Genomic DNA, 8,023 nt, shown 5'->3' with positions numbered 1-8,023 from the left:
GTTACAGATCTCAGGAGAAGTAAGGCTGGTCTTTGGTGCCTACTTTTCTCTTTTGTATCTTTTCCCTCCTTTAATATCCCCATTTCTGCAGAGATTATCTGTCTTCCACAGGATGAAATTGATCCAATAAGGTAGTTCTCACTAATTTGTTAGAAAATTGGCGCGGGTTTGGGACTATCTGATGTAAGGGATCAGAAGGACAAAGTTATCTAAAAACATGGTTTAGTAATGATGGAGCTTCTGATATTGGTGGAGTAAGTAATTTGAGTCAAGAACACATTTCCACTAATTATGTATTTTTGCAAGCTTTCTATAAAGTTTATTTCCTTTTTATAGTTTTGAACTTTTCAAAATCCTTTCATGAATATAGATTCATTTGCTTTCTGCTAAAAGCCAAAATGGAAGGATACAGAGGAATGCCTACGTGTGTGTGTGTGCACCCAGGTTTTACTGGGGACAAAATGCAGAGCTTTAACAAACAGCTACATCCCAGCCTTTTTTTATTTTTATATTTTGAGACACAGTCTGGCTAAATCTCCATGAAGGTTCTCCAGGTTGGCTATTCCTGCATCAGCCTCCCAGAGTGCTGAAATTATAGGCATGTGCACCAGACCTGGCTGGAATGCATTGTTTGTAGATAAGGACATTTTGTCCTTGAGAAGTAGGTGAGTTGTCTATCTTGCAGTTATAACCCAGATCTGATCCTAAATTCCACCCTCCTTTGGAATTTCATGAAGGCCACTAGGTAGTTTCAATTCTTTCTCTCACACACACTCTCTTTCTCTCTCTCTCTTTCCTTCTTTCTTTTGGTTCTTTGAAGAAAGCGTCTTGCTCGTAGTTCAGGCCACCCTTGAACTCATTGTGTAGCCTCCGCTGGACTTGAACTGGAAGAAACCTGCCCTGACACCACACCCAGTTTATCTTTGCATTTTGAGTGCATTTTTTTCCTACTTTTCAAAGTGAGGTAGAAAAGTAGCATAGGAGTAGAGTCTTACCTAGCATGCTGGAGGCCCCGGGTCAAGCTCCAGTACCATAAAAAAAAGGAAAAAACAAAACAATAAAAGTTGCCAGATATCAGTGTACTTTATCCTCAAATATGCCCCATGCATACCATCAACTTGAGTTTAATATTTATTTAGGGTTCTTTTTTTTTTTTTGTCTGAGATAAAATTTGCATTTAACAAACTGCATAATCTTAACTGTCATTCCATAGGTTTTGACAAATGGGTACAGGTTTCTTAGCCAAAACCTTATCAAGACATAACATACGTCATCTCCTCAGAAGGCTGCCTCACAGGGACTTCCCAGCCGGTTCATTGCTGCTGGGCTCCTCTGGCTGACTGGCCTGGCCTATCCTAGAATTTCATGTAAGTACTCTCATTTAGTGTGTATTCTTTGGGCTAAACTCACTGAATTTCAGAATCATGTTTTACAGATTTACCTCTGTTGCTTATTTCTTGTTGCTTTTGTAACAAAGTTAAAACAAATTAATAGTACGTGTTCGCAGTACGCAGTGGGCACATTCTTGGTGTAGAGTCGGTACGTGTACATGATATACATTAATTCTTTCATTCCCTTTCCCTCCCCTCCTTCCATCTTGCGATCCCTTTCCCTTTTCAGAAAGATCTATCTTCCTACTTCTTATTATCTATCTTTAATTTTGCTCTTTATTCATAGTTTGAGGCTCTTATATGAGAGAAACTGTACTGAATTTAAGTTTGTATGTATGATTTATTTCATTTAATATTATGGTCTCAAGATGCATCCATTTTGGTACAAATCACTCAAGTTTATCTTTTCTTTATGGCAGAGTAGGATGTGTGTAAATATTACATTTTCTTTACCCATTCATCTGATAGACAGATGGGCTGCTTCCAAAATAAAGCTATTATGAATTGTGCTGCTATAAGCCCACTGTAACGTGATGTCTTTAACTCTTTTGGGAAGATATTTAGAAGAGGAATAGCTGCGTCAAATGAATTTCTAGTTTTGTTTTTTTGGAGGAATCTCCATACTGATTTCCACAGTGGTTGTGCAGGTTTACATTTCAGCCAACAATGAAGCAGCGTATGTTCCCCCTACCCTCTCAGCCTCACCAGCAGTTGTTGTTATTTGATTTCTTCTTTTTTTTTCTTTCTTTTCAAACTCAGGACCGTGCACTTGTCAGGCTGTTACTTGATTTTGTGATGATGGCCATTCTTTCTGGGCTAAGAATCTCAGTGTTGTTTTAATTTGAATTTCTTTAATGGCCAATCATGTTTAACATTTCTTTCAAGTATTTATTGGCCATTTATACTTCTTCTGTGAAGTTTGTATTCATTTTACTTCTCTATTTTTTGATTGGGTCTCTTATTTCAGGGGATTCTAATTTTGGGGGGTTCTTTGTATATTCTAGTAGAGTGTCCTGTCTGAGGAATTGCTGGAAAATTTTTTTCCCATTTTGTAGGTTTTCACTCTATCAGTTGTTTCTTTTGCTGTGAAGAAACTTTTAATTTGATATGATCCTATTTACTCACCTTGGTACTATTTCTTGTACAACCAGGATTCAGTTCACAAAGTCCTTGCCTACACCTATGACTTCAAGAGGTTTACCTATTTTATCTTCCAGCAGGTTAAGCATTTCTGTTTTAACATTTAGTCCTTTGATCTACTTTGATTTTAGTTTAGTGCATGGTAGGAGATATGGCCTAGATTCAATCTTCTGCATGTGTATAGCCAGTTTTCCCAGCGCCATTTACTGAAGAGGCTGTCTTTTCTCCAGTGTACAATTTTGGCCCCTTTATCAAAGACCAAATAGTTGAATGCTTGGGTTTTTTTTCTGCATCCTCTCTTATGTTCTATTGATCCTCTTTTTTTTGTACCGGGGATCACACTCGGGGTCCTTGAGCTTGTAAGGCAGGCAGAGGTACCACTGAGCTAAATCCCCAGCTGATCCTCATATTTTTGTGCCAATATAATTCTTTAGGATAAAAACTTGTATAAGTTTTTGCTCTAAGAATAATTTAACATTAGCATTCTTGCAGGATTATATGTATTTTATTATTTTATTTCATTTTTCAGTATTAGGTATAGTTTTATTTTTAATAAATCTTGCCCACCTGCTTTTCAAATGCTTTTTTTTTTTCAATGCTAGGGATGGAACCCAGGGCCTCATGCTAAGCTACATCCCATCCCTTTTTAAAATTTTTAAGTTTGAGCCCAGGCATGGTGGAACGCGCCTATACTCCCAACACCCTGAAGGCTGAGGCAGTCCTGCGATTGCACCACCACACCTGGATGACAAATCTTATAGGGTCAGTTTTCTGCAGTGCTAAATGTGCAGGGCCAGTCAAGGCTGAAGAACATTCTCTGGAAGCATTAGCCATTTTCTTCTTCTCCTTCTTCTTCTTCCTCTCCTCCTCCTCCTCCTTCTTCTTCTTCTTTGAGTAGGAAAAGTTTATTGAGGGAAAGAAAGCTTCTGTCTAAGAGAGACAGAAAGGGGACCAGAAAGTGGGTTACTCGCTCACCCTAATTTTCAAAGATGTTTTACACAGCAAAGCCATGTGATGAGGTGGGTACAAAGTGGGACAAAACTATGGCAACTAATGGAAAATTGCAAGGTGGGCATGAGGTGGGGCAAAACCATGACCAACCAATAAGATTACAAGTACAGTCACCCAGGTAATATTGATTAAATTAGCCCCCTACCTAGGTGAATGAAACCTATTTAGAATATCAGTCACTGCTATTCATCCCTGTGAGAAGCACAAAGGTATAGTAGTTTCTCTCCTTCTGCAGTTCTGGCCTTCAGTGAATGTGACTTGATTGTCTTCCATGTTGGCTCCTTAAAGGCAGCCCTGTCTAACTGCCTACAAGACATCTAATTAACTCACCTATCTGCAATATTCCCCCCTCTGAAGATGTACCCCTAACTTCTGTTAGTGGGGCAAAGGGTGAAGATAGCTCTGGCTACTTCCAGCTGAAGACGGTTGTAGTTGTGATCAGCAGTTAGAGTTACTCTACAGAGGGTCTATCTAAAGGCCTTCAGTAGGTGCCTGGCATTGTCATCTTGGTAGCTGCACAGCTTTTAAGTGTGGAGGAGACAAAGACAAAGAAACAGTTAAGAATGCATGGGCCAGATTATAAGGTCAGCAGGATTGCTATGAATATAGCCAACAAAGAGAATAATGAGAAGGTCCAGGGGTCTTCAGGATCCAACATAGTAATCATATTGCATAGTTTAGCAGTTATGAACTGTTTCTAAGGTAGATCTGGTGGATCCCAGTAAAAGAAGTCTAACACATTTGTCTTTGGTTCCATTTGTATGACCACTTGGAGTTTGGCAGCCTCTAGGGGAGAATAAAAGAAACTTTTAAGTAATTAGAGTATGCATAATCTAAGCATGAGTACACTAGAATGAAAGGGCAGGTTAGGGAGAAAGTCATCTTAGAAATTGAATAGTAATTAAACCTGCTGATCTTAGAAGTCTCTCTAGTTTTAGCAGTAAGAGACAATTTGAAGAACAGCTTTCACTAATATAAAATTCTAGCTGAACTCTTACAGATTTTACTACATTTTTTTTCCCCTAATGATCCATATCCATGGTCAGCTACTGGTAGAGCTGGAAGCTGCCAAAGGGAGTCAGTGACTGGTCCCCTTTCTATATCTAGCTTTATTACTATGGCATTATTTTATAGCTCTTTTGGTTACTCTTTTCTGCTGGGTATTTAAGACCAAGTTAAAGTGAGACCTATATCAATCAACATGAACCTCTTGCTGTCTAGCAAGGTCAGTTGTGTCTCTTCAGGCAGTATTGTGGAACCAGGCATAGAGCTTCTCAGCTCTTCTGTCAGCGTCAGCCGTCAGGATGGGTCACGGCCTTGCTTGACCATGTTGCTTTCAGTGAAAGCGTGGGAGACTTTCCCCTCATGGTGACCCTCCTTTGGCACACAGTGTATTTTTTCTCTGGTGTCCAGCAATCTCCCTGATCAGAAGGTTGAGCGACTTACCAAAGTCTTCATTTTTTTAATGATATGGAGAAAGGGATAAAAATGCTAGATGGGATTCAACCAATCCTTGTTTAATTATTTTCTTTCTTTTCCTTTCTTTTGCTTGGTCTCCTTGTATTGTTCAAATTGACATTGCACTCATAGGCTCAAGGATCCTTTTGCCTCAGCCTCCCAATTTTCTGAGAGTACAAACATACATCGCACCCAAAGGCATCAGGGTGTAAAGACATTTATTTTTATTTATTTATTTGTACCTGAGATTGGGATTAATTGGCTGCAAGGTAAATTGTCTGAGGCCAGGGATTTGGCTCAGTGGTTCTGCCACTACCTGAGATTGAACTCAGGCTCTTGTGCTTACAAGGCAGGTGGCAGAACCACTGAGCCAAATCCCTGGCCTCAGACAATTTACCTTGCAGCCAATTAATCCCAAAGTGCCACTGATGGTTCACAAGACACGGCAAGATTTAAAACAGGAAGTTTAAGGAAGACAAGGGTAGTACGGAAGAGGACAGAAGAAACAGAAAAGGTATTAGATCTGGAGCTAAGAGGAAAAAAATAAAAACAGCTTAATTCTGTAAGAAAACACAAATCCATAGGATAGCTCACACAGGCGGAGTTGCTGTGGAAGCACATTCCAGGAAAATCTTAAGAGATTACTTTAATAATAAACCACACATTCTTCAGCAAGCCATCATGGGATTAACTACCCCTTTCCTAGGCTGAGAGCACAGTCCATTTTATGTATTTATCTTTCCTTCTCTCTCACAGACAAGTTTTGTATAAAGGACAACTGTCATGTGAGGACCATAGCTGTGCAAACATTGCACTGAATTTTCTTCACTTTAATTTTCTAAACATGAATTTTGGTGGCAACAAGGCCCTGACTTCCCCAGATGAATGTCTGTGTGGGTTTTGGTGTCTCCAGATGCAAAGATGTTCATTTTAGACCTCCTGAAAAGTGAACAATGTGCGTGTGACAGGAAACAGCATTGCCCAGGATAAAACGTTAAATTTATTTTCATCCTTTTTTTTTTCTTAGTGTGAGGAGGACATTGAATTACTGCCAGAAGCAATATCAGCACCCTAGAGATACAAAAATATACTTCAAAACAGAATTTTATTCTGTCAAGTCTTAGGATTTCTGTGTAAAACAAGAAGTGTCCGTTTTAAGCTGTGTGCAAGCCCACTGCTTACGAATAAACTGTTTTCACCAAAGTCTTTCTCTTCAAACTACAGCTCAGAGCAGATGAAATCACCTTTCTCCTCTGGCTTTTGAGACAAATCCCTTCCATTTGATAGCAGACATCAAGCACAAGTTAACATTCTTTAAGAGTCTCTGAATTTAAAAAAATAGGTGTGGGTAGGCTGGGACCTTTTCTCTTCCTGAGGGGTGTGTGTGTGTGTGTGTGTGTGTGTGTGTGTGTGTGTGTGTTTGTGTGCGTTTGGTTTATTTTATTTTTCTTTGTCTTTTGCAGTGCTAGGGATGGAACCCCAGGGCCTTACGCATTTTAGCAAGAGCTTTACAACTGAGCTACACCCCCAGCCAGAGTGTACACTTTTGAGTTGGGATTAATTGACTGCAAGGTAAATTGTCTGAGGCCAGGGATTTGGCTCAATATTGCATATCGAGGTTGAAAATGATCCTTTTTTTTTTTTTTTGCACTGTCAAAGCCTCTATTTGTCTGAAATCAGATAGCCTTTTGGGTAACTATTGTCCTATTTGGCCTTTAGAAGGGAAGCCATCTCTCTAGACTTGTAGATTTTAGAAATAAAGTTACTATGTCCTCAGTAGTAACAGAATTAAAATTCTCTGCCTAAATGTTACACATATTTTCACTAAAATTTTAGCACTAAAATTTATATTCTACTTGTCATTCACACCGTCTTTTTTTTTTTTTTTAATAATAGCAAATTACCTTAGAGCAATATGGAAAACTGTCAGCACCACTCTCTCAACTCCTGCACGCCCAGGTGTGGCAAGATGAACCCCTAAGCAGGAGCAGCAAGGGCCAGGGGACTGTGCTCCCACCCTCAGCCCGCACTGCGCTCTGGCTGGTCTCAGCCTGACCTACTTAAGTGGGGGAGGCGCGCCACTCACAGCGAACTACCCCAAAGTACACGGCGCTGCTGTAGTCCGGAGTAGGCAAGGACCACAAAATACACCCTTGGTGTCCCATTAGCCAGATTTGAACCCGCAATTTCCAGCGGTAAAATACATATCCATTGTGTTACTTATTCAATAAAATCAATAACCCCCTCCCATCCAAGTCACCACTTGGCATTTTCATATTTAGCGTATTCTGCCTCGTATTAAAATAAATAAATAAATAAAGGCAGGAAGACAGACATAGCTTTCAGAAGAACAATTTCATAATATTTACAAGCACCAGGGCTTCTACGGATGTTTTACGGTTGTTCCTGACTTTTAAGTATGAAGAAAATGTGAATTCCTAGGTTATAATTGTTCACTAAAATATGCTGTGCAGTCCCCTCTGTTGAGCAACGTCAATACGTATTTTTAAATACTTTATCTCCACATTTCATTTTTTTTATGACGGGGAAAACACATTGGAAATTAGTGCAGATTAAGTCGTACGTCTACGTATGGATGGGGATGCAGTGTCTACAGCCTTGTTCGTATCAGACATACACCTCGTTTAGACAGAAGACACCGCTGTGAACATGTTTTGTTTACACCGATTGCATAGTGAGAATGTTGTCTTCGTATCTGTACATGACAGATTAAATTTCCCACACAAACGGCGTGTTTTTCCTATGCGCTGGTAGATTTCCCTCCACTTTCAGTGCACGCACATCCGAGATGAAGGAGACAACCACACATTCAACTTTAGGAACAGCCGAGCTATCCGAGCTGGGACCCACTGCCCGTCCGGAAAGAGAGTTGCAAAGGCAGCTCTTTGTGCCGCGAGGGCCAGGAAGGGTTGGGGAGACTTCGCGTGCCACATCACTCAAAGCGGCGATCCAGGGAAGGATCTGCGAAACGCAGCCTGGCGGATCCCACCCCTTCCCTCCAG

Source organism: Fukomys damarensis, unplaced genomic scaffold, assembly GCF_012274545.1.
Source record: "Fukomys damarensis isolate Sample0158 unplaced genomic scaffold, DMR_v1.0_HiC HiC_scaffold_1, whole genome shotgun sequence".
Classification (NCBI taxonomy): Eukaryota; Metazoa; Chordata; class Mammalia; order Rodentia; family Bathyergidae; genus Fukomys; species Fukomys damarensis.
The sequence above is the reverse complement of the archived record's forward strand: the minus strand, read 5'-3'. Positions refer to the sequence as shown.